This window comes from Mus pahari, chromosome X (genome assembly GCF_900095145.1).
Source record: "Mus pahari chromosome X, PAHARI_EIJ_v1.1, whole genome shotgun sequence".
In the NCBI taxonomy this organism is placed as follows: Eukaryota; Metazoa; Chordata; class Mammalia; order Rodentia; family Muridae; genus Mus; species Mus pahari.
This window is the reverse complement of record NC_034613.1, coordinates 49,085,723-49,113,325: the sequence shown is the minus strand read 5'-3', so window position 1 is coordinate 49,113,325 and position 27,603 is coordinate 49,085,723. Positions and strand designations below refer to the sequence as shown.

At 39.4% G+C, this 27,603-nt stretch overlaps 1 pseudogene; it reads right to left on the bottom strand.

The window, feature by feature from the left end:
* Positions 1 to 6,286: 6,286 nt before the first annotated feature.
* Positions 6,287 to 23,839, bottom strand: LOC110314314 (annotated as a pseudogene).
* Positions 23,840 to 27,603: the final 3,764 nt, after the last annotated feature.

Sequence of the window (27,603 nt, the reverse complement as noted above, 5' to 3'; positions counted from 1 at the left end):
GGGAAGGTATAGGGAACTTTCAGGATAGCATTTGATATGTAAATAAAGAAAATATCTAATAAAAAATCTAGTTTACATGGGACTGAAGAGAATGAGCTCAGTCATTAAAAGCACTTGCATCTATTTCAAAGAATCCCTGTGTAGATCCCAACACACACATGGCAGTTCTTAGGGTTTATTATCCATGCCTATAACCTCTTAACTATACACTTATTAGCTATATTGTTGTTGGGTTTTTGTTTTTCTTTGTCTTAGTTTGGTTTTATTTATTTGTTTTGTTTGGTTATTCAAGAGAGCATTCCTCTGTATAGCCCTGGCTATCTTGGAACTGGTTCCATAGACCAGGCTATCCTTGAACTCAGAGACCTCTCTGCCTCTCAATTGCTGGGATTAAAGGCATGGACACCACCATGTGGCCCTAGTTTTAATCTCACTATAGACAGAGAATATATTTTCTATTATTTAAGTAATATTTTATTTATTGAGACTTGTTTTGTTTCTGAAACTTAGTAAATAGTTAGAGATAAGCTATTTTATGTATTTTTAAAGATTTATTTATTTTATTTATATGATTCTTCAGACACACCAGGAGAATGCATAAGATCCCATTACAGATGGTTGTCAGCCACCATGTGGTTGCTGGGAATTGAACTCAGGACCTCTATAATAGCCGTCAGTTTTCTTAACCACTGAACCATCTCTCCAGCCCTACACTATTTTTAAAGATAAGGTATAGTTTATTCAACTTTCCCCCAAGGTCCATGTTCCAAATGATTTTAAGAAGTTTTATAGAAACAGGACCAAGTAATCATAAATGAATCCTATATGTTATATTTATATGTTATATAAATGAAGACATTTTTTCAAATACATTGGTAAAAACAATAAGTATGGCATTTTAATGTATAGCTAAAATGCTACTTTTATGGTAGCTTTGTTAGAGATGATCATATATCTAGTTATAGCATATGCATACCCTCAAAGGATAACATATCACCTTAGACATTGTATTTTTATGTACCCCATCTACGTCCTTGTGCTGTTCTTCCCATTTATATAATCAAATTTTATGCTGTTATATAATTTTTAATTTATTTCTCTCTATATATGTTTTTAAGATCTGCTCTTTATTAATTTGTTTGTGTGAGAGAGACAGAGAGAGGAGAGAGAGAGAGAGAGAGAGAGAGAGAGAGAGAGAGAGAGAGAGAGAGAGAGAGAATGCCTGGAGAAGTCAGAGGACAACTCTTTGCAATTGTTTCTATTTACACCTTGTTGTTTAGATACTGGGGTTTGCCCTGTAGGGTAGCAGGCTTCGAGAGTCTTCTCCTCTCAGTTCACAATAGAAATGCTTGGACTGTAGATGTTTGCTACCACATCTGATTCTTTATATGGATTCCAAGGATCAAATTCTGGCCATCAGCTTTGTATGGCAAGCCCCTTTACCCATGGACCCATTTCCCTTGTCCCCAGGTGTGTTAGAAACCTCACTACACATTATTATCTTTCGGTTTTAGATAGTATCATAGTTAGGGTTTTACTTCTGTAACACCCTGACCAAGGCAACTCTTATCAGGACAACATTTAATTGGGGTTGGCTTACAGGTTCAGAGGTTCAGTCTATTATCATCAATTCGGGAGTGTGGTAGCATCCAGGCAGGCATGGTGCAGGAGGAGCTGAGAGTTCTACATCTTCACCTGAAGGCTACTAACAGAGTACTCTCTTCCAGGCAGCTATGACTAGGGTATTAAAGACCTCACCCACAGAGACACATCTTCTCCAACCAGGCCATACCTTCTAGTAGTGCTTGCTACTCCCTGGGCCAAACATATATAGACCAGCATAGATAGTCTACTGTATTTTAAAGAAATTTAGTAGCCAGGCAGTGGTGGTGCACGCCTTTAATCCCAGCACTTGGGAGGCAGGAGCAGGTGGATATCTGAGTTCGAGGCCAGCCTGATCTACAGAGTAAGTTTCAGGACAGCCAGGGCTATCCAGAGAAACACTGTCTTGGGAAAAAAAGAAATTTAGTTATGTTTTATTTATTTGTCTGTTAGTTTATTGATATTCTTTGTGTGTGCATGTACATGAATGATTCCTGTGTAGAAGTCAGAGGACAACCTGAGAGACACATGTGCTCTTCTTCTACCATGTGTGTCACTGGGATCAAACTCAGGTTGTGAGTTTATATTCATATTTGGCCACACAGTTATAATTCTAGTATTTTGTTCATTCTTTTGTATAGATGTAGATTCTATTTGGTAGTTCTTTTCCCGCATATGAAATGTTTTATAAATCTCTTGTCTTGATGGTGTGCTCCTTTACAGCCTTTCTGAGTATAAGATGACTATTTCATCTTCATTTTTGAAATGTATTTCTACTTGATTTCTTTTCTTTAGCACTTTATTATTTTTGATGCATCCATATTTTCTTTTTCTTCTGGATAGTTTTAGACGTTTTTTTCTTTGCCCCTAGCTTTGACATTTTTTTATTGTAATGTGGCTTAAGATGATTTTTTTTGTTGTCTTTTAGCTTGAATATAGAATTTGGTGAGCTTACTGTTTCTGCAGACTTTTAGAAACTGCATGGAAGCCCAGCAGCTCTTTCTTGCAATTGCAGTACCTAAGTACACACAACAGACAAATAGACTTTGAGAGGTTTTCCAGAAACCTTCTCCTAATTCCCACTTTCTACTAGCACATTTAGATCTGAATTCATCAGTGCATTAATCCAACTGTGCCTTCCTGATCCAACCAAAACCCTGACAGCCGTGCCAGGAGTAACTGCGCATGCCTTTGATCCCTGCACTCAGGAGGGGAGTAAGGTGGCAACTCTGAGGTCAACACAGTGACTTCCAGATCAATAAGGTTCACAGAGTGGGATCATCTGTCAACCACACAAACAAAGAACACCCACCACCTAGTATCCAAGCCTTTAATAAATGACACTCTCAGGGATAGTTTTAGATTCAATCCATGACACCTATCATTACCCCACTCTTCTTGCCATCAATTCAATGTCTTGTCCCAAATCCATAAGCTTAATCCTAATGCCAGTGTTGGCAAGTGGGGCTTGATAGGGAACATTATGTCATCAGACTTTGTCATCACCAGTGGATTAATGCCTCTATGAGAAAGGCTCGAGTGAATAAATTTCTCATTGCAAATGAGGACACAGATTTCAAGACACTATTTGGGATGTAGAAATACTGAGCCACAGTCTGCCGCTAGCCTGATCCTGGAATTCCCAGTTTCCAGAACCAATGAAAAGAAATTTGTGTTCTTCATGGGTTATCCACTTCTAGCAGCACAAACCAGACTGGTGTTCCTTCAAAGAAGATCAGTATTATGGATGTGATTGATCCTGGATACTGACTAGATTTGACTTTCTGGTAGGTAAGATCTTTGGGAGGTTAAAAATGAAAAGCCCAGCAGAAACAAATAACTCGGTGCTTTGATATTTCACTCCAAACTGCTTGTCTTGGCAGAATGGCTCAATTCAAAGCTGAAGTTCAAAGGTGGCTTTGTGTTGAGAAGAAAATCAGTCAGATAAAAAGAAATTAAAATTAAATTTCTATAGCAGTGTTTCCCCACCTTCCTATTGCTGGGAACATTTAATACCATTCCTCATGTGATGGTGACCTCCAACCATAAAATTATTTTCATTACTACTTCATAAATGTAATTTAGCTACATGGTAATAATGTAAATATCTGATAAGCAAAATAATTGATATGCGACCCACAGGTCAAAGCCCACTGCTCCAGAGTTTCCCAGTCATTGTCACTTGAGTTTTATACTGAGACTTAAAGTTCCTCAGGCAGGTGTAATGGTGAAAGCCTTCGATCTGAGCACTCAGGTGGCAGAGACAGAGGGATCTTTGTGATACTCTGGCTAGCCTAGTTTAGATAACTCTGCCAGCCAGAGCTACAAACAGAGATTCTGTCTCAAAAACCTAAACTAATGTCCACTTATCAGTGAGTGCATATCAAATGAGTTCTTTTGTGATTGGATTACCTCGCTAAGGATGATATTGTCCAGATCCATCCATTTGCCTAAGAATTTCATGAAGTCATTGTGTTTAATAGCTGCTTGTGGACGTTGTACATCGTGGTGCGGAGCCTAGTGCGCACCACGATGTACAACGTCCACAAGCAGATGCCCAGAAGAGGTATTGTTGGGTCCTCTGGTAGTACTATGTCCAATTTTCTGAGGAGTCACCAGACTGATTTCCAGAGTGGTTGTACAAGCTTGCAATCCCACCAGCAATGGAGGAGTATTCCTCTTTCTCCACAACCTCGCCAGCATCTGCTGTCACCTGAATTTTTAATCTTAGCCATTCTGACTGGTGTGAGATGGAATCTCAGGGTTGTTTTGATTTCCATTTCCCTGATGACTAAGGATGTTGAACATTTTTTCAGGTGTTTCTCAGTCATTTGGTATTCCTCAGTTGAGAATTCTTTGTTTAGCTCTGTACCCCATTTTTAATGGGGTTATTTGAATTTCTGGAGTCCAGCTTCTTGAGCTTTTTGTATATATTGGATACATTTGTATATATTGCATATTGGGTAGAATACCCAAGATACAATTTGCAAAACACAAGAAAATCAAGAAGAAGAAAGACCAATGCTTGGATACTTCATTCCTCCCTAAAATAGGGAATAAAATACCTGTGGAAGGAGTTACAGAGACAAAGTTTGGTGCTGAGATGAAAGGATGGACCATCCAGATACTGCCCCACCTGGGGATCCATCCCATAATCAGCCACCAAACACAGACACTATAGCATATGCCAGCAAGATTTTGCTGAAAGGACCCTGATATAGTGGTCTCTTGTGAGGCTATGCCAGTGCCTGGCAAATACAGAAGTGGATGCTCACAGTCATCTATTGGATAGAATATAGGGTCCCCAATGGAGGAGCTAGAGAATGTACCCAAGGAGCTGAAGGGGTCTGCAACCCTGTAGGTGGAACAACAATATGAACTAACCAGAATCCCCAGAGCTCATGTCTCTAGCTGCGTATGTAGCAGAAGATGGCCTAGTTGGCCATCATTGGGAAGAGAGGCCCCTTGCTCTTGCAAACTGTATATGCCCCAGTACAGGGGAATACCAGGGCCAAGAAGTGGGAGTGGGTGGGTAGGGGAGCAGGGCAGGGGGAGGGTATAGGGGACTTCCAGGATAGCATTTGAAATGTAAATGAAGAAAATGTCTAATATTTTTTAAAAACCTAAAATAAAATAAAATAAAATAAAAATAAAGTTCAAGCTTCAACTAATCATAAATTATAATGGCTTTTCTTGCTTTGTGTTGTATCTATACGTCTCTTGGGACCTTATGAAAGCAAGAATGGCCTTGCCCCGTGTCTTCTTAGACAAACCCTCTTTCATAAAAACAGACATAAAAGAAGCGACCTAGAGCTAGAGAACCTGACTTTGCTTGTTAAGAGCATTTTATCTCTGTTCTTGGTTCCCTTTTTTTCTTTTGGTTCCTGTAGATCTTCTGCTTTCGGGTCTGTAGATTTCCAATTTCTAATCTTCCTCTTCGTTTAGCTGTCTTTATCCTGCTGCTTCTGGCTTTGTGCCTGTATGTCTTATCTGACTTCTGCCCCTTAATTAATTCTGACATTTTTAGCTACATGCCTCTATTGTGGTTTTCCTACTCACATCTGACCCATAGATTTATTCTTGCCTTTATTATTTGAATTCACCATTATTTTGAGTTCCGTGGCAGATTTTTGAGAGCTTTGAATTTGCTTCACCTCTGCTTCTGTGGCCCAGTTTAGTAATTAGCCTATTCTTGTATCATCTTTTACCCTGCATCTCCAGTCTGATTCCAATCTTATTGAGTCCTCTACACATTTATGTCCAAACTTTTTTTTGGAAAATCTTCAAATTCAAATTATACTAAACCAAACATATCCTGACAGTATCAGATCCCTGAAACCAGGGTCAGATACTTGATGTTCATTTACCACAGAGAACATAAAGATATGCACTGATTTTGGTGGGGGTGGGGGAATGTATACTTTTTTGAAAACTTTCAATACTCTTCAGATAGAAACATTACATTTTGAATCAAGGCTCTTGTGTGGCCTACACATTAAACATGGGTAGCATAGAGGCAAAGAAGGACCAGGACAGAGGATGAGTCCTGAGTTTAGCAAAACACCCTTCACCATCCCTGCTTGTCTGCCCTCACCATGCCTGCTTCTCTGCCCTCACCATGCATGCTTGTTTGCTCTCACTATGCATGCTTGCCTGGAGCTTATCTGCTTTTGGCACAGCTTCTTCAGTGGTTTCCTGGCAAATGGTCAAAGTTGCCTTCCAAAATCTGCTGAAATCCTTTAATGCTATCTCTCAAAGCGCTGGCTTTCCCATGTGATCTCGGAAGACCTCAGCAAACTGGAACGGCTGAGACAAGAAGCACTGTATTTTCCTTGATTGCACAGTCAATTTATCTTTCTTAGAAAGTTCCTTCATACCCAGAATGGCAAGGATGTCCTGGAGGGATTTGAAGTGCTACAAGAACTTTGGCACCCCTCAGGCAACATATAACGCTCATTGTCAACAATATTGGGATGGATGTAAAGCGAGGTGGAGCCCATAGAACCCACAGCTAGAGAGATACCCAGGACAGCAGGAGCCCAAAACAGCGTAGTAGTAGCATCCACATGGGCAAAGGTAGTTTCAGAGGCAGTCAAGTCATTAGGAAGCACATAGATAAGCCTGTACAGAGGTGACAGATCCCTTCTTGGTGGTGGTGATTCTTGCCTGTATTGTACCCACATCAATGGTGTAAAGGGTAGGCTGGGAATGTATAGTAGAAGGGATTCTGCCCAATAAGTCAGACATGTCTGAGCCAGCCAGGATGGAGTGAAAGATGTGTTTGATAAATAACAGGATATCTTTTTTAAATATTTATTTATTTATTTATTTATTTTACATCCCAACTACAGTCTCCCCTTCCTCTTCTCCTCCAAGTCTCTCCCCTCCCACTCTTCTCCCTCCCCCCATCCACTCCTCCTCCATTCCCTTTGAGAAAGGGACAGATCTCCCATGGATATCAATCAGCCATGGCATATAAAGTTGCAGTAAGACTTGGCACCTCCTCTCCTATTAAGGCTAGACTAGAAGAGGCAACCAATTAGGAGGAAAAGTATCCCAAAGGCAGACAACAAGATCAGAGACAACCCCTGCTCCCACTGTTAGCAGTCCCACATGAAGATCAAGATACACAATTGCAAAAGCAGTACTTATTCCTAGCTTCCATCTTTCTAGTCCTGACAATACATGGATTAAATCATATCCATTCTGCTGTTGAGAGCATGTAAATTAAGATGTGTGTAAGGGACTTTGATCAGCACTATAATTTTAGTAGAGAGATTGCATTAGGCAATACTTGGCATCCATAATGCATGCAGTCTTTCTGTCCAGAGTGTGTGTACACTAAACCTAACCTTTAAATTCCACCAGGAACAGTTTGTATGTCAGGGACTCCGATTCACAGAAAATGACTCTGGGACTGAAGAGACTTGGATTTGCTATACTAGATTGTTCAAAGTTGGAAAATTTTGCCTTTTCAATTTTAAAGAAGCATGATTTTGATAGTGATTATTTTATTATGATGACTATTTCTATTATAGCATCACACTGAAAAGGGGTTCCAAAGGATCTCCTAGATATCCTAAAGTTTATATCTCATCAAATATATATATATATATATATATATATATATATATATATATATATTCTTCTAGCTAACTAGAATATATATATATTCTATATATATATATATAACTAGAAATATATATATATATACATATATAACTAGAAATATATATATATTCTAGTTAGCTAGAAGAAGACAGACTGCTTTCAGTGATATTTCTGGAATAAGAAGCAAATGATTTTACAGAAATGGGATGGTATTTGCTCTGGCTTACAATGTAATACTTATTAAAGCAGAAAAAGAAATTTTTTTCATAGCATCACTGAGCCCTGAAAAAAGGAACAATACTGGTTGATGACAAGCATAAACATCAGAAAAGCATTCTCCAAGCAAACCACACGTTCTAATTGTCAAGTTACCAGATGATTCACAAATAAGATTTTGCTTTGTAAATTCGGTGCTTGTATTATGAACAAAAGTATTACTGCTTGTATGGTAGCAAATAGTATTGCTACAGTTAGAGACATGCTTCAAAATACAAAAATGATATATCATCTAATTCATTGATGAAAGGGTTATTGCTCTTCCAGCCTATGCTTTTGAGGCAATGTCTCTTAATCAAGCCTGATAAGGCTAATCTCACTATAGTGCTTGCTTGGGAGTCCTCTATCTCTGTTTTCTGAGGCCATAATTACAGGTGAGCCGTCATGCCTTCCCAGCATTTTCCTTGGGTTCTGAGCAGCTGAACTCCAGTTCTCTTGCTTACATGCCACGCTACCTAGAAAGCCCCTGCCCCCTCCCTTAGTTAGGATTTCAGTTGCTGTGAAGGGACACCAAGACGACAGCAACTCTTATAAAAGAAAGCATTTTAGTTAGGGCTGGCTTAGAGTTTCAGAGGTTTAGTCCATTATCATGATGTTAAGAGTCACGGTGGAATGCAGGCAGACATGGTGCTGGACCTGGGAGTTCTACATCATGATCACAGGCAGCAAAAGGAGACTGTGAGCCACACTAGGTGTAGCTTGAGCATAGGAGGCCTCAAAGCCCATGCCCACAGTGACACACTTCCTCCAGCAAGACCACACCTAGTCCAACAAGGCCACTCCCTGTGGGTCAAGCATTCAAACACATGAGACTACGGAAAGCCTTCCCATTTAAACTACCATACAACCCTGAAAATTTGTCTTCTCAATATCAGATCCCACAATAGATTCAGTTAGATTACTCAGTTGTTTTGACTTTGAGCTCAAGAGCCCGATCACCTGGATTTAAAACCACAAAGCTGGCATTTAGTCGGGTAATTTAAATTTTCTATGTCTTACTTTATTGGAGATTGTAATTGTACAACAGCCTATTTTTTTAAAGGATGTTGTGAACATTAAATGGATTGTGTTTTGTAAAGTACTTAAAATATGTTAACCAAAGGAGGAAGAAAACAAAATCACAAAGCCAAAACATGAGCACCAACTGAAAATTTTACTGTCAAACAAAGATATCAGTCTGTTAGAGATGTAATGCTCTATGTATTCAAGTTAAGGGGACAGACATGGGATGAGATTTTTAATGCCCAAATTACAAATCATCTCAATTACACATTAAGAATCCTATATAACCCTCAGTGGAGAAATAAGGAAACCAATCCACCCACAAAACTTTCAACCCAAAATTTGACCTGTCTACAAGAAATGCAGGGATGAAGAAGGAGCAGACTGAAGGAATGGCCAAACAATCACGGGCCCAACTTGAGACCCATCCCATGGGCAAGCACCAATCCCTGGCACTGTTAATGATACTCTGTTATGCTTATAGACAGGAGCCTATATCCCCTGAGATGGTCCACCCAGCAGCTGACTGAAACAGATGCAGAGACCCACAGCCAAACCTAGGATGGAGCTTAGATCGTCTTATGGAAGAGTTAGGAGGATTGAGGAACCTGGAGGGGATAGGGACCCCCCAGGAAGACCAACAGAGTCAACTAACCTGGACCCTTGGGGGGTCCCAGAGACTGAACCACCAACCAAAGAGCATACACAGGCTGGACTTAACCCCCACCCCCACATATGTAACAGATGTACAGCTAGGTCTTCATGTGGGTCCCCTAACAACTGTAGTGGGTGCTGTCTCTAAAGCTGTTGCCTGTATGTAGATCCTCTTCCCTTAATGGGGCTGCCTTGCCTGGCAGTGGGAGAAGATGCACTTAGCCCTGCAGAGACTTGATGTGTCAAGGTTGGGGGATACTCAGGGTGGGGGGTCTCCACCCTCTCAGAAGAGAAGGGGAGGAGACTTGGGGGATGGACTGTGTAAGAGGTGGCCAGGAGTAGGGGAGGCAGTGATCAGAATGCAGCATGAATAAATAAATTGATGGAAAAGAAAAGAATAAATGAACAGAATGCTACATAAACTGTTGATTGACTAGTTGGGGGTATCTGAACAAAATGCTTAGCACTATGTATATGCTATTGTCCCATTTTCCTATGTTGTGTACCTAAAGTCAGTGCTTCAGAATTTATGGCATCAAGTTGTCATGCATCTAGTTGAACTTGCCATGTTTTCAGTATAGTAGATATACACAATATTATCCTTAAAACGCTACCCAGTATGTCATAATGCCGTTTATGATTGCTACATCAAAGCTATTAAATGTGGCTATATTCTACTCATAAAGGTATCCAGTTGGGCTGGAGAGAAGGCTCAGCAGTGAGTGCCCTACCAGAGGTCCTGAGTTCAATTCCCAGCAACCACATGTTGGCTCACAACCATCTGTAATAGGATCCAATGCCCTCTTAAGGTGTGTCTAAAGACAGTGACAGTGTACTCATATACATAAAATAAATCTCTATTTTAAAAAAGGTATTCCATTATCTGCCAATGTTTTGATGAATGTGAGTGATTTTTCCAAAAGAACTCCTGTCTCTGACTTAGTCCTTGCAAGAAAAAGAAGGATGCAAATAACTGCTTTTTATATTCAAGACTCTGTTGCTAAGAACTTAAAGCAGCCAGAAAGATTAACTTGAAGAATAGGACCAGGAGAAAAGAAAAGGGCAACCAGGTTAGATCTAATGCTGAAAGGCATCTGTCCACTCCTGGGGGCATCTACAACTCTAATGCTAGTGTTAGATTCAGAATCAGACTGAGAATTCTCTCTTCAATTGGTTCTTCATCACTAATATGCTTAACCAATCTACTTGATTATGATAAACTTGACTTGATTGTGTTTTTGATTCTAAGTTCTAGCATTCTTTTTCTTTGTATGAGGATTGGGCAGGGTTTTGCTATTTAGCGTAGGCTGGACTTGAACTTGTAGACTTCTGAAATGCTGGAATTATAGGCCCAAATCACTATGTTAGGTTTAAACTCTTGGCATTTATTTATTTCTTTATTTGGATTTTTTCTGGACAGAGACACACTTTTATTGTTGTTTTTGGTCAACGTGACACAAATCTAGAAATATCAAGGAAAAGAGATATTAACTGAGAAAAATGTTTCCAATACTTGGCATATAGGCAAGTCTGTTGGGAATTTTCTTTTTTATTATTTCTTTTTTTATCAGCTATTTTATTTATTTACATTTCAAATGTTATCCCCCTTCCTGGTTTCCCCTCTGCAAACCCTATCCCACCCCCTCTCCCCTGCTTCTATGAGGATGATCCCCCACACACCCACAAAATCCTGCCTCTCCACCCTAGCATTCCCCTATGCTGGGGCATCAAGTCTCCACAGAACCAAGGGCCTCCCTTCCCAGGGATGCCAGATAAGGCCATCCTCTGCTACATATGCAGCTGGAGCCATGAGTCCCCCAGTGTGTACTCTTTGGTTGGTAGTTTAGTGCCTGGGAGTTCTGGGGTGTCTGGTTGGTTGACATTGTTGTTGTTCCTATGGTGTTGCAAACCCCTTCAGCTCCTTCAGTCCTTCTCCTAACTCTTTCATTGGGGTCCCCATGCTCAGTCCAGTGGTTGGCTGCGAGTATCAGAATTTGTAAACAGGACCCAGCATGGATATTTTAAAGACAGCTAGTTTGCAGTTGCTAACCTGGAACTTTTGCATTGGTTTCCAAGTATAATATTTCAAGGCATGTACTACCAATTCAGGGCTTAAATCTTGGGTTTTAATTACAAATTTAGAATTTAATATAATTTCTCAATGCTGTGGTTACTAACCAATTTGAGATACATTTTCCACCTGGATCTATACTCTAGTTCACATTACAAATTAAATGGAAGGAGGGGGTTTCTCTTCTCTGTTATAGTGGCAGAGTTCAGACTATCCCTTATATTGTTTCTAGCTTATATCAAAATAATTCAGCATAAGAAATTTTCTTTAAATTTGCAGACTCTGTTGGCTGTTGGGTCTTTAGTGTAGATTCCTGTCTGTTGGAAAGAATGGAATGGAAATAAAAGTATGGGTTTAAGAATAGGTGCTTCCTAAGAGGACTCTCTATGAATCCCTCTCTCCCTCTCTGCAGGGAGCTGAAGGAGGACAAAGAACGACTTCCTGCCAATAGCCACTATGTGTGTAATCTTGGAAACAGATGCTCCAGCCTCAGTCACATTCAGTTGACATATTGACTATGAACCTGTGAGGAGTCTGAACTCAAGCACATACACACTACATCTATATAAACAGGACAAAAGCCAAGATAGCAAATTTACAGCAAATCCGTACTTATATAACCAAGAAATTTAACAAACTGAAGACAGACAGACAGACAGACAGACAGACAGACAGACGAGAGAGAGAGAGAGAGAGAGAGAGAGAGAGAGAGAGAGAGAGAGAGAGAGAGAGAGAGAGAGAGAGAGAGAGAGAGAGAGAACACAACAAAAATATTTAGCATCTGTGAGAAGCTGTGTTCAAAGCCCAAGACCAAACATTTCTTTTTTAAAAAGAGAAGGAGCTTGGTGCAATGGTGCACATCTCTACTTTCAGCACTAGAGAGGCATAAAGTAGCCTTATAAACATAGTGAATTCCAGCTCACCAAGGCTACACAGTGAGGAGGAGGAGGAAGAAGGGAAGAAGAAGACTAAGCCTTTCTAAACACATCATGGTCAGTTGGGCAAAAGCCAAAAAAGAAAAAGGAGTCTTTAAACCAAGTAGAAAATTAAAAAGCCAGAGTTTCAGACATAAGATTACAATCTTTCACAAGAAATTATAGAGGACATTGGACATAGTCAAAGTACAGATGTAAGCTAGGAAGAGTCCTATATCTAGGAAACCTAGTCTCAATAATGAAGTTTGACCTTAGAAAACATTCAAATAAGTAACAATCCAATGAGTTCAATTCCAACAAGCTGGTACTACAGGAAATGCTGATGAATGTTTTCCCCCTGGAACTCAGTGACACTGATAAGACTCCAGTATAGAAAAAGGCATGTAAGAATGTAGGAATGGTCAATATGTAGGAGAATACACATTATCACTTTCCTCCTCTAAACTACTTTAGTGAACATAAAAATTTTTATACTAGAAATTAGAACACTTTGATAGACTTATAATGCATATATATATATATATGCATGCCTATAAATGAATATATATAAATGTATGTATATATAAACGTATAAAATGTGCATATATACACACACACATATGTTTTTCTTTATTTTTTCTTGGATATTTTCTTTATTTACATTTCAAATGTTTTCCTGTTTCCCATTTTCTCCCCAGAAAGAACCTTTTCCATCCCCCCTACCCCTGCTTCTATGAGGGTATTCCCCCCATCTACCCACCCACCCCCAACTCCCTGACCTAGGATTCCTCTACACTGGGGCATTGAGCCTTCACAGGACCAAGGACATCTCCTCCCACTGATGCCCAACAGGGCCATCCTCTGCTACATATGAAGCTGGAGCCATGGATCCCTCCGTGGGTACTTTTTGATTGATGGTTTAGTCCCTGGGGACACTGCGGGTTCTGGTTAGTTGATATTACTGTTCTTCCTATGGGGTTGCAAACTCCTTCAGATCCTTCAGTCCTTTAACTCCTCAAGTGGGAACCCTGTACTCAGTCCAATGATTGGCTGCAAGCTTTGGCAGAGCCTTTCAGGAAACAGCTATATCAGACTCCTGTCAGCAAGCACTTATTGGCATCCACAATAGTGTCTGGCTTGGATAACTGTACATGGGATGGATCCCTATGTGGTGCAGTCTCTGGATGGCCTTTCCTTCAGTCTCTACTCCACATTTTGGCTCTGTATTTTCTCCCACGAGTATTTTGTTCCCCCTTCTGAGAAGGACCAAAGTGTCCACACATTGTTCTTCTTTCTTTTGAACTTAATGTGGTCTGTGAATTGTATATTGGGAATTCTACGCTTTGGGGCTAATATCCACTTATCAGTGAGTGTATACCATGTGTGTTCTTTAGTGACTGGGTTACTTCACTCAGAATGATATTTTCTAGTTCCATCCATTTGCCTAAGAATTTCATGAAGTCATTGTGTTTAATAGCTGAGTAGTACTCCATTGTGTAAATGCACCACATTTTCTGTATCCATTCCTCTGTTGAGGGACATCTGGGTTCTTTCCAGCTTCTGGCTATTATAAATAAGGCTGCTATGAACATAGTGGAGCATGTGTCCTTGTTATGTGTTGGAGCATCTTTTGAGTATATGTCCAGAAATGGTATTGCTAGATCTTCCGGTAGTACTATGTCCAGTTTTCTGAGGAACCGCCAAACTGATTTCCAGAGTGATTGTACCAGCTTGCAGTTCTACTAGCAATGGAGGAGTGTTCCTCTTTCTCCACATCCTCGCCAGCATCTGCTGTTGCCTGAGTTTTTTAATCTTAACCATTCTGACTGGTGTGAGATAGAATCTCAGGGTTGTTTTGATTTGCATTTCCCTGCTGATTAAGGATGTTGAACATTTTTTCAGGTGCTTCTCAGCCATTTGGTATTCCTCAGTTGAGAACTCTTTGTTTAGCTTTGTACCTCATTTTTAATAGGGTTATTTGGTTCTCTGGAGTCTAACTTCTTGAGTTCTTTGTATATATTGGATATTAGCCTTCTATCAGATGTAGGGTTGGTAAAAATCTTTCCCCAATCTGTTGGTTGTTGTTTTGTCCTATTGACAGTGTCCTTTGCCTTGCAATTTTATGAAGTCCCATTTGTCAATTCTTGATCTTAGAGAATAAGCCATTGGTGTTCTCTTCAGGAATTATTTTCCCTGTGTTCATGTGTTTAAGGCTCTTCCCCACTTTCTTTTCTATTGGTTTCAGCGTATCTCGTTTTATATGGAGGTCCTTGATCAACTTGGATTTGTGCTTTGTTACAAGGAGATAAGACTTGATCGATTCACATTCTTCTACATGCTAACTGCCAGTTGAACCAGCACCATTTCTTGAAAATGCTGTCTTTTTTCCACTGGATGGTTTTAGCTACATTGTCAAAGATCAAGTGGTCATAGGTGTGTGGGTTCATTTCTGGGTCTTCAGTTCTGTTCCTTTGATCTCCATGACTGACTCTGTACCAATGTAATGCAGGTTTTACCACAGTTGCTTTGAGGTCAGGCATGGTGATTGCTCCAGAAGTTCTTTGATTGTTGAGAATAGTTTTCACTATCGTGGGTTTTTGTTGTTGTTGTTGTTATTCCAAATGAATTTGCAAATTGCTGTTTCTAACTCTGAAGAATTGAGTTGGAATTTTGATGGGGATTGCATAGAATCTGTACATTGCTTTCAGCAAGATGGACATTTTTACTATATTAATCCTGCCAGTCCATGAGCATGGGAGATCTTTCCATCTTCTGAGATCTTTGATTTCTTTCTTCAGAGATTTTTCACACTTGCATGGTTAGAGTCACACCAAGCTATTTTATATTTTGGTGGTGACTATTGTGAAGGGTGTTGTTTCCCTAATTTCCTTCTCAGCCTGTTTATCTTTTGTGTAGAAAAAGGCAACTGATTTTTTTTTTTTTTGAGTAAATTTTATATCCAGCCACTTTGCTGAAGTTGTTTATCAGCTATAGGAGTTCTCTGGTGGAATTCTTGTCGTCACGTAAGTATATTATTATATCATTTACAAATAATAAGGTATTGACTTCTTCCTTTACAATTTGTATCACTTTGACCTTCTTTTGTTTTCTAGTTAAGCTGGCTAGGAGTTTGAGTACTACATTGAGTAGGTAGGGAGAAAGTGGGCAGCCTTATCCAGTACCTGATTTTAAGTGGGATTGCTTCAAATTTCTCTCCATTTAGTTTGATGTTAGCTACTGGTTTACTGTATATTACTTTTACTATGCTTAGGGATGGGCCTTGGATTCCTGATCTTTCCAAGATGTTTACCATGAAGGGGTGTTGAATTTTGTCAAATGATTTCTCATCATCGAATTAGATGATCATGTGGTTTTTTTTTTCTTTGAGTTTGTTTATATGATGGATTATGTTGACGGATTTCCGTGTGGATAATTGCAGGCTGGTCTCCAGTCAAGCTGAGGTCTGAACCCCGATGGTCATAATTCACCTACATGACATGGTAGGCGTTCCCTCAGGCTCCTGGAACTCTGGCCCCTGCCATAAGGTACCACCTCCCACAGCCCCTCACAAGAGAAGCATGGTCAGTAGTCACGTAAGCAATGGCCCAAGCATCTGACCTTCAGGCTAAACTCCTCCCCAGTTACCTAGCAACAGTGAAGACCATAAAAAGGGGTGCTCAGTCCCACCACGCTCTCTTACCTCTTACTCTCTTACTCTCACTCCTTTGTCCTCTCACTTCTCTCTCCTCTTCCCTTTGTCTTTGTCTTCTTCTTTCCTCTCCTCTCTTCCTCTTTCTTTCTCTCTAACTTTCTTTCTCTCTCTCCTCTCTTTCTCTCTCTCTCTCTCCTCTCTCTCTCTCTCTCTCTCTCTCTCTCTCTCTCTCTCTCTCTCTCTCTCTAATAAAGCTCTTAAACCATAGATTCTCTGCTCTGCTCCATCAAGGCCCGCTGCACACTATTCCCTCTTTCCCACATCCCTGGTGGCTTTATCAAAGTAGCTCCAGGGAGGTCCCCGGTCGGGGGCTGCCCCTTTTCCACCCCTGCCACATGAGTCAGAGGCTATGCTCATCTAGGGGCCCAGTTTCCTATTCCCTTTTTCCCCAAGGCCCCCCCCTTTATTTTGTTCCCAACATTTCTGTATATTGAGTTATCCCTGCATCCCTGTCATGAAGCCTACTTCATCATGGTGAATGATCATTTTGATGTGCTCTTGGATTCAGTTTGCAAGAATTTTATTGAGTATTTTTTCATTGATATTTATAAGGGGAATTGGTCTGAAGTCCACTTTCTTTGATGGGTCTTTGTGTGGTTTAGGTATAAGTGTAACTGTGGCTTTATAGGGAAAAATGAGTAGTGTTCCTTCTGTTTCTATTTTGTAGAATAGTTTGAAGAGTATTGGTATTAGATCTTCTTGATGATCTGATAGAAATCTACACTAAACCCATCTGATCCTGGGCTGTTTTTGGTTGGGAGACTTTTAATGACTATTGCTATTTCTTTAGGGGTGATAGGACTGTTTAGATGGTTTATCTGATCCTGATTTAACTTTGGTACCTGGTATCTGTCTAGAAAATAATCCATTTCATACAGATTTTCCAGTTTTGTTTATTACAAACTTTTGTAGTAGAATCTGATGATTTTTTTTCAATTTCCTCCATTTCTGTTGTTTTGTCTCACTTTTCATTTCTGATTTTACTAATTTGAATACTGTCTCTTTCCCTCTGGTTAGTCTGGCTAAGGATTTATCTATCTTGTTGATTTTCTCAAAGAACCAGCTCCTGGTTTGGTTGATTCTTTGTATAGTTCTTTTTGTTTCCACTTGATGACTTCAGCCCTGAGTTTGATTATTTCCTGCCATTGACTCCTCGTATTGTATTTGCTTCTTTTTGTTCTAGAGCTTTCATATGTGCTGTCAAGGTGCTAGTGTATGCTCTCTCCAGTTTCTTTTTGAAGGCACTTAGATCTATGAGTTTTCCTCTTAGCACTGCTTTCATTGTATCCCATAAGTATTTGTATGTTGTACCTTTATTTTAATTAAATTCTAAAATGTCTTTAATTTCTTCCTTTATGTCTTCCTTGACCAAGTTATCATTGAGTAGAGCATTGTTCAACTTCCATGTGTATGTGGGCTTTCCATTATTTTTGTTATTATTGAAGACCAGCCTTAGTCTGTGGTGATCTGAAAGGATGCATGGAATTATTTCAATCTTCTTGTATCTGTTGAGGTCTGCTTTGTGACAGAATATATGGTCAATTTTGGAGAAGGTACCATAAGGTGCTGAGAAGAAGGTATATTCTTTTGTTTCAGGGAAAAATGTTCCTTAGATATCTGTTATAACCATTTGTTTCATAACTTCTGTTAATTTCACTGTGTCTCTGTTTAGTTTCTGTTTCCATGATCTGTCTATTGATGAGAGTGGGGTGATGAAGTCTCCCACATTATTGTTTGATGTGCAATGTGTGCCTTTGAGCTTTAGTAAAGTTTCATTTATGAATGTGGGTACCCTTATTTTTGGAGTATAGAAGTTCAAAATTGAGAGTTTGTCTTGTTAGATTTTTCCCTTGATAAGTATGAAGTGTCCTTCCTTATCTTTTTTGATAACCTTTGGTTGAAAGTAGATTTTATTCGATATTCTAGCTTGTTTCTTGGGAACATTTGCTTGGAAATCTTTTCCCAGTCTTTTACTCTGAGGTAGTGTTTCCTGTATACAGCAAATGCTTGGTCCTGTTTATATATCCAATCTCTTAGTCTATGTGCTTTTATTGGGTAATTGAATCCATTGATGTTAAGAGATATTAAGTTATCATTGAATATCTTAGTTTTTCCATCTATGGTAATTTAGAGTTTTACTGGGTATAGTAGCCTGGACTGGCATTTGTGTTCTCTTAGGGTCTGTATGACATTCATCTGCCCAGGATGTTCTGACTTTTTTGGTCTCTGGTGAGAAGTCTGGTATAATTCTGATAGGTCTGCCTTTATATGTTACTTGACCTTCTTCCCTTACTGCTTTTAATATTCTCTCTTTGTTTTGTGCATTTAGTGTTTTGATTATTAGGTGACAGGAAGAATTTCTTTTCTGGTCCAATCTATTTGGAGTTCTGTAGGCTTCTTGTATGTTGATGAGCATCTCTTTCTTTAGGTTAGGGAAGTTTACTTCTATAATTTTGTTGAAGATATTTTTACTGGCCCTTTAAGTTGGGAGTCTTTGCTCTCTTCTATACCTGTTATCTTTAGGTTTTGTCTTCTCATTGTATCCTGGATTTCCTGGATGTTTTGGTTTAGGAGCTTTTTGCTTTTTGCATTCTCTTTGACTGTTGTGTCAATGTTTTCTATGGTATCTTCTGCACCTGAGATTCTCTCTTCTATCTTTTGTACTCTGTTGGTGATCTATGGTCATCATCTATGACTCCCGATCTCTTTCCTAGGTTTTCTATCTCCAGTGCTGTCTCCCTTTGTGATTTCTTTATTATTTCTACTTCCGTTTTTAGGTCCTGGGTGGTTTTGTTCAATTCCTTCACCTGTTTGGTTGTATTTTCCTGTAATTTTTTAAGGGATTTTTATGTTTCTCTTTAAGGGCTCCTACCTGTTTACCTGTGTTCTCCTATATTTCTTTGAAGCAGTTATTTATGTCCTTCTTAGAGTCCTCTATCATGAGAAGTGATTTTAAAATCCGAATCTTGCTTTTTTGGTGTGATGGGGTATCTAGGACTTGCTGTGGTGAGAGAACTGGCTTCTGATGATGCCAAGTAACCTTCATTTCTGTTGCATATATTCTTACACTTGCTTCTCACCATCTGGTTATCTCATGATACCTGCCTTTGCTGTCTCTGACTGGAGTCTGTCCCTCCAGTGATCCAGGTTGTGTCAGAACTCCTCAGAGTCCAGCTGTCTCTATGATCCTGTGATTCTGTGATCCTGAGATCCTGAGATCCTGGGTTTATCTGAGCTCCTGGAATTCAAGCTACCTCTGTGATCCTGAAATCCTGGTATGACCAAGCTCCGGAGATCCTGTTGTGTCAGAGTTCCTGGCAGTCAAACTTTCTCTGAGTATTGCAGGGATTGGTAGAGATCTAGAGCCCTGGGTTTGCTCTGGGCAGAGGTGCAAGCTAGGAGAAACCTGTGCCTCTGTTGGGGTGGGGATTTGTGTTTTCCTGGTTCCTGTGGGGGTCCCAGTTATGCTGGGTGTTGGGGAAAGTGTTATGGCCTCAACTGTCATTTTGAGTATGTCAGAGCTCAAGTGCTCTTGCATGTGTCTGATTTCCTGGGATTCGAGCTTCCTCTGTGAACCTGTGATCCTGTGATCCTGGGTGTTTCAGTGTTCCTGGGAGTCAGGTTCCCTCTGGGTATTTTAAGAGTGGGTGCAGAGCTAGCACCCCAGGTCCTGCATCCCTGGATCCTGGGGGTCTTAGTTACTCCTGGTGTTTGGGCAGATGTTATGACCCTTGTTATCCTTGGCATGTTAGGGCACCTTAGAGTTGAGCTTCCTCTGGTTGTGGGCTATATATATATATATATATATATATATATATATATATATGTGTGTGTGTGTATACATATATATGTATATATATCAACATCACTGAAGTAGAAACAAAGCCTTGTTGTTAATGTATAGGGGAAAAGTATACTATCATAATATTTTCATATTTTATATGAAAAACTTTGATGTTAAATCTCAGTAAGTTGATGTATACAGGATATATATAGTGAAGCCTACAGGAAAAAAGAAAAGTAAATCAACTGCAAACAATGTGTGTTGCTAATATATGGATTTAAAAAGAAATATATATTTGATCAACATGAAAACAAAAACAGAAAAATCATAAGTGAAAAACAAATATTAAATTCAAACTTAAGTACATACAAATGAATATGTAGAATGACACAACTCTCCAAACTCAGCAGTTTGTCAAACTGTCAGTATATGCCAAAGGAGAAATGTTATAATTATATACATAAATAGATTATAAAGAGATAGATAGATGATAGATAGATAGATAGATAGATAGATTATCACTAAGAAGAGAAGAACTTAAATGGAAACATACTGTTATATTTTCTATTGTTTATTTATAGTAATACAGTATTAAGACATGGGTTGATATGCTGAAGGTCCAAATACATAAGCTAACTAAAAGTATAATGTAGAATGCTATAAAATAAGCCATGATGTTATTAGAACATAGGAAAGTTTGACTAGGGGGAGGACTGGAAGGATGTCTTGGTAGTCTTGCAGTGAACCAGGGTTCAGTTACCAGTAACCCCAGGTGGAAGGGATCTGGTGCTCCATTCCGATTTCCTCAGGCAGCTACAGGTCGATCACAGCTACACTCATGCACCAACACAAACATATAAACAATTAAATATCATAAAAAAATCAATCTATTTTTACAGCTGGATTGACTACGTTAGTATTATTCTAAATAAATTTTAAGATAAAGAAAACTGATAAAGCTAAAAGCAGAAACATTATGACAACAAAAGACTTAATGCATTGGGAATATATAAGAATTGCAAATTTACACAAGTTTAAAAGTCAACAGATTGTCTGCACAACAGCATGAGAGAACACTTTTAGATGAAAATATGTTTTATCTAATAACCATGGTAGTAGTTATATTTGTCAAATTTTGTCAGTAATTCACTTAAAATTGATAAGTGTTAATTTATAGAATTTATACTTCAGTGAAAAAATTAATGAAAAGGAGAAGGAAAAATAAGTATAGAGCTAAATTTTATATATATATATAAAATTATATATAATATATAAATATAATATGTATATATAGTAAGTCAGCCTTAAATGTACACCCTAGAGGCAGTTAGTTTTCATTGAAAGTACCCTAATCAGCAATCCACACTCCAGGGAAGATTGGTGAGTGTTTGAAGGACTCTAATCAGGAAGCCACACCCCTTATATGTGTATAGTGAGTGCTTTTCAAATCTTCTCCAAATATGCACCCAAGTGTTCATTATTTAACATAAAGGCTGTTAGAAATAATTTAACTATTTTATGAGAAAATTAATCACATTCATGGAAAATTGAACAGGTACCTCACTTTGACATGAACCATGTACAAGAATCTGGCCCCACCTATGTCAGTGAAACACCAATAACAGGCACCATTAAACACACGCGCGCGCGCGCGCGCGCACACACACACACACACACACACACAAAGTATACAGGGGGGAGTGTAGGGAAAGTTGGAAGGCAAAATGGGGGTCAATATGGTCATATTTCATTGCGTATATGCAAAAAAAACTCTAAAGAATAAAGACATTTGAAAGGAGAATTCTCTGAATTGGAATTGTACTCAGAGAACACATATAACATGCACGGAACAGTTGTCCAATCCCAATACCAAAAGTACCAAAGAGAAAGGGAAGTCTGTTGTTGTCCCAATAGGAAAATTCCTCAATATATAACCACTACCACTACAGTGTTGCTAACATTCTCCCTGGAATGACTCTTTCCTGCAGCACTTATTGCTTTGTCTAAAGGAGCAATGTGTTGCTTTTTGTGCCTAATTCCTTGTAAATACCTCATTTTGTAGCCAAAATTCAGGCTGACAGTTCCTATCAATGTAAGGGTAGTGACATTCTTAGGGAAATACGTATTCTGTCTAGCATCTTGCTTGTTGGGCCCCCAGTGTGCTGGTGAATGGTGAGATGGGTCTCAATCAGGTCACAGTGGTACTGGATAGTCTCCAGAAGATTTCTTGCATTCTTTCTTTGCTGCTCCAAATCAAAACAACTAGATAAGCTTATTTTATTCAGGAATGTTTCTATTCATAAGCTTTCAGCTTCAGTTCCCAGACTTCCTCTGTAAAAACCCATTTTCTGCCCAGTTCTGTTCACAGAGCAATCCACATAGGGGGTTTAAGGGAACAATTAATACTGGGATTTTTAGATGCATGCCACTGATTGTAATATTAAACTCTGCATGAAATCCTTCTGAAGAGAATGCTTACAAGCAATAATGTGGAAGCACAACTTCCCAGAGAACATGGATTTCTCTTGATTGTGGTTACATGTAAGTTAAGTTTTATTATAACACAGAGTCATTCATTTACCTATTGCCTAGGAATGCTTCTGTATTATAATGGCAGGTGTGAGCAGTTGAGACCCAAATATTGTGCACTGAATGCTAAAGGTATTATCTCCTTGATCCTTCACAGAAATTTTCTGACCCATGCATTGGAGTAGGGTTCCTTCCAAATCAGTAATTCTCCCAAATGGCTAAGTAATAATCACCATTAATTTCTATTAGTCTTTGTCTTCTTGAGACAAGATGTCATTATTTTGCCCATCCTGGCCTGAGATTTATGGTCCCCACACTTCAGCCTTTTGATGTGCATACACTAGCTACCCCTGGTGATTTCCACTTATATATTTTCCTATTTTTCTCTTTTGGTTTCTCTCTTCTGCCTGTTGTTGTGATCGTTGGTTATTTGTTTTTGTTTTGCAGTGCTCAGAATGGAACTGTAGGTCGTTGGTCATGCTAAACAAATTCTCTATTACTAAGCTGCACTCCTAACTTTACTTGCTTCTTTACTTCTTTCTTTCTTTTTGAAAGTGTGTGCATATAAAGAGTCAGAAGATAGTTCGCAGAAGTTGGTTCACTCCTTCCATCATGTGGGTCCTAGAGATCCAACTAAGTTCATCAGGTTTGACAGGTGTAAAGCATGCTTACTGGAGACTGAACCTTGTAACTGGCTCCTGTTGTTGTTTGCTTGCTTGCTTGCTTGCTTGCTTGCTTGCTTTGTTTTTGTTTGTTTTTAATATTGTGTCCATTTCCTCTAGAGTTTCTTCATTTTTTTTAAACTTTTAATTTTATTCAATTTGTTCCTTTACAACTTCATATCTGTATCCAGTGCATTCTGATCACAGTTCCCCACCTTCTCTTACTCCCCTCCACCCTCATCAACAATCCTTTCAGCCTACAGGAACCCTGCCACTTTCAGTTCCTTTTGGTTGGGTTTGATTTTCTCACCACTGAAGATGGGCATGAGGTATAGGGGAATAATCACCAGTGGATACAACTTTAAACACAGTGATTCCCTTAGGCCCAGCCTGCATGGACCCTCCATAGTTCCTCGTAGAGGAGTAGAGCTCCCTAAGCCCCAACTCAGTCCATGACTGAATATTCACAGCTCCAGTCTCATGCAGGCCCAGCACAGAAAAACACTGCTTCTGTGGGTTCATAGCTGCGATGGCCATATTTTATAAAATATATCATTTCATAGACCCGCCCTCTCAGGAATCATTGATCATCTCATGGCCTCTTTCTAACTTCCTGGTCGCTTTCTACAGCCATCCCACATTAAGCATATCAATCTAAAAATCTCAAGCTGAGATCCACATATGAGAGAGAACTTATGGTATTTCTCTTTCTGCATATTTTCCAGTTCCACAATTTTCCCTACAAATTTCATGATTTAACTTGTCTTTAGTGCTGAATAGAATTCAGTTGTATAAATGAACCACATTTTCATTATCCATTCATCAGTTAAACATTGAGCTGATTTCATTTCTTAACTATTATGACCAAATCACAATAAACATGGATATGTAAGTATTTTTGTAGTAAGATATAGATATAGATATCTTTGGGTATATGCCCGGAAGTGTATGTACATGGGTCATATGGTGGTTCTATTTCTAGCGTTTTTACGAGCCCCAATTTGATTTCTGCAGTATCTGCACCAAATTTATAATCCTAGAGTGGTGGTCTGAATGATAATGGATCCTCATAGGCTCACATGTTGGAATGCTTGGTCCCCAGTTGGTGGAGCTCTTTAGGAAGGATTTGAAGGATTTGGAGGCATGGTCTTGGTGTAGGAGCTGTGTCACTGGGGGAATCTTTGTGAATTCAAAGCCTAGGCCATGCTATGCATCTTTCTTTGTCTCTATGCCTCTTGCTTGGAAGTCAGATATGAACCCTCAGCTACTGCTCAAGCACCATGCCTGCCTACTACCTTCCATGTTCTCAACCTTGATAGTTAAGGGCTCCAAACTTTCACACAGGAGACAGAGCACACAGACCTCTGTAACTTTAAGGCCATCCAGAGGTACGCAGTGCAATCCTGTCAAGAAAAAAAGATCAAGTAGCAGTAGTTGCATAGTTTCATTAATCTAAACATCTGTTTTTGTATCAATACCATACTGTTTTTATTAATATGGCACCATAATATAACTTAAAATCAGGTATGATGAGTCCTCCATCAGTTTTTTTGTTTTGTTTTGTTTTTATTCAGGATGGCTTTGGCTACCCATACCTACTCTTTCATATTTCTACACAGGTTTTTAAACTGTTTTTCTATTTGTAAAATGGTCTTAGAATTTTTATTGAAATTGCTTTAAATCTGTAATTTACTTTCAATAAGATGATATATTGGTTACTTTCTATTGCTATGGGAAACACAACAACTAAAAGCAACTTAAAGAGGAAAAGATTTACTTGGCTTATACTTCCACATCACTGTTCATTCTCGAAGGAAGTCAAGGAAGGAACTCAAACAGGACAGGAACCTGGAGGCAGAAGCTGATGCAGAGGCCATGGAAAGGTGCTACTTGCTCCTCGTGGCTTGCCCAGCAGCCCAGGATTGGTACCCCCACAATGGGCTGGGCTCTCCCACATAAATCATTAATTAAGAAAATCCTTTATAGTTGATGTTATGGAAGTATTTTCTCAATTGAGGCTCCCTCTACTCAGATGATTCTAGCTTCTGTTAAGTTGACATAAGCACTATCAGAGCAGGAGAGTTTATCTATGCTTCTCGTTCCAGATGGATAAGAACCTGTGATAGCAGAGTCAGGGGACATGGTGTGTGGAGCAGGAAGCAGAAACAACAGACTTGAAATGGCACAAGTCTTTAAATTCTCAAAGTCTAACTCTAGTTGGATACCTTCGCCAGCAAGGCCATACCTCCTAAGACTTGCCAAATAACACTAGTTTTAAATATCCAAGACTATAAGGGCCATCTGATTCAGAACACCACAGATTACCTTTTTTACAATATTAATTCTCTAATCTGTACTCATGGAAGGCTTTCCATCTTCTAGAGTCTTCCTCCATGTGCAACACACATGAAACTCAAGAAGGAAGACCAAAGTGTGGATACTTCATTCCTTCTTAGAATGGGGAACAAAATGCCCATAGAAGGAGTTACAAAGACAAAGTTCAGAGCTGAGATGGAAGAAAAGACCATCCAGGGACTGCCCCTCCCAGGGATCCATCCCATAATCAACCACCAAACCCAGACACTATAGCATATGCCAGCAAGATTTTGCTGACAGTACCCTGATATGGCTATCTCTTGTGAGTCTATGCCAGTGCCTGGCAATTACAGAAGTGGATGCTCACGGTCAGCTATTGGATGGAACATAGGGTCCCCAATGAAGGAGCTAGAGAAAGTACCCAAGGAGCTGTAGAGGACTGAAGCCCCATAGGAGGAACATTATTATGAACTAACCAGTACTCCCAGAGCTCCTGGGAACTATAACACCAGTCAAAGAAAACACATGGTGGAACTTGTGGCTGTAGCTATATTGGTAGCAGAGGATGGCCTAGTCAGACATCAATGGGAGGAGAGGCCCTTGGTCCTGTGAAAGTCTATGCTCCAGTATAGGGGAATGCCAGGGACAGGAAGTGGGAGTGGGTAGGTTGGGGAGCAGGGAGCCGGGGAAGAGATAAAGGGTTTTCAGAGGGGAAACTAGGAAAGGGGATAGCATTTGAAATGTAAAAAAAAAAAATCTTAATAAAAAATTGAAAAAAAAATGTGGCTATGTTTAGAGATGGGGATACAGGGAAGTAATTGAATCATGAGGTCTCTGAACTCCTTAATGGATTAGTCCATTGATGTCATAGTTTGATGGGATCTTGTGAAGTCATAAAACTCAGTGGTGGACCCTATTTGGAGGAAGTCGGCCCTTGAAGGGTTGTCATGTCCACTGTGAGATATGGAGCTTTGGCTTACCCTGTGTTCCATGCTGTGCTTTTCAGTCTTCCCAGAAACTGAAGAGGAATAAAGAAAGTTGATTATACACTAAAACTGCTTAAACCACAAGAACAAGTATTTTTCAGGTTGTTTTCCTTGCTTAATTTATCACGGTGAACATAAAGCTTACTAATACAGAGAGAATGTGAAAAACAAATTCCAGTGGTGGGGATTAGCCTTTCTCGGTAGTGTCCTTGTCCCTGGCTGTGGTCCATATCAGTACTCATACCCAAGATGCATATCTTCTAATCCCAGCACTTGGAAAGTGGCGGCAGGGGGATTAGAAGTTCAGGGTCATCATTGACTGCATAGTGAATGCACAGCCTGCCTGGGATATATGAGTCCTTGTCCCAAGATAATTAAATATATACATTACATAAAGTCCAGATAGAAGAAAGAAATTATTTCTTCTGTGCATAAATGTGGTTTTAAAAGGTTTTCCTTTTGCTAGAAGCCCATAAAATGCTGCAATCCCTTTGGAGGGCAATTTCCCAATAGCTGTTAAAATACAAAGCATGCAAGCTTTTGGACACAGCATATGTGTCTAATTGAAGAGGCATACAAACAAAAATTTTCATTGCTATATGTATTTATGTGTGTAGTACTGGGGATTGAACCCATGGACTTGAGTGTGGTAGACAAGCAATTGCTCCATCATTGGGCTACATTATCAATTTGCAGCATTATTTGCAGTTTCAAAATGTCAGAAGCAATTGAAACAGTCAGCAGTTGTTATGTTCAAAGAAATGGAGTAGAGCTATGTTACAGGAGCATGAAAAGTCTCTAAGGCATATTATTATTATATTATTAAATGAGAACAAACTAGCAAAGCAATTTTACAGTATGATCTCAATGATGTAGCCAAATTTGTGTATGCGCACATTCGTGTGTGTGTGTGTGTGTGTGTGTGCGCGCGCGCCCGTGCATGCGTGTGTGTGTGTGTGTGTGTGTGTGTGTGAGAGAGAGAGA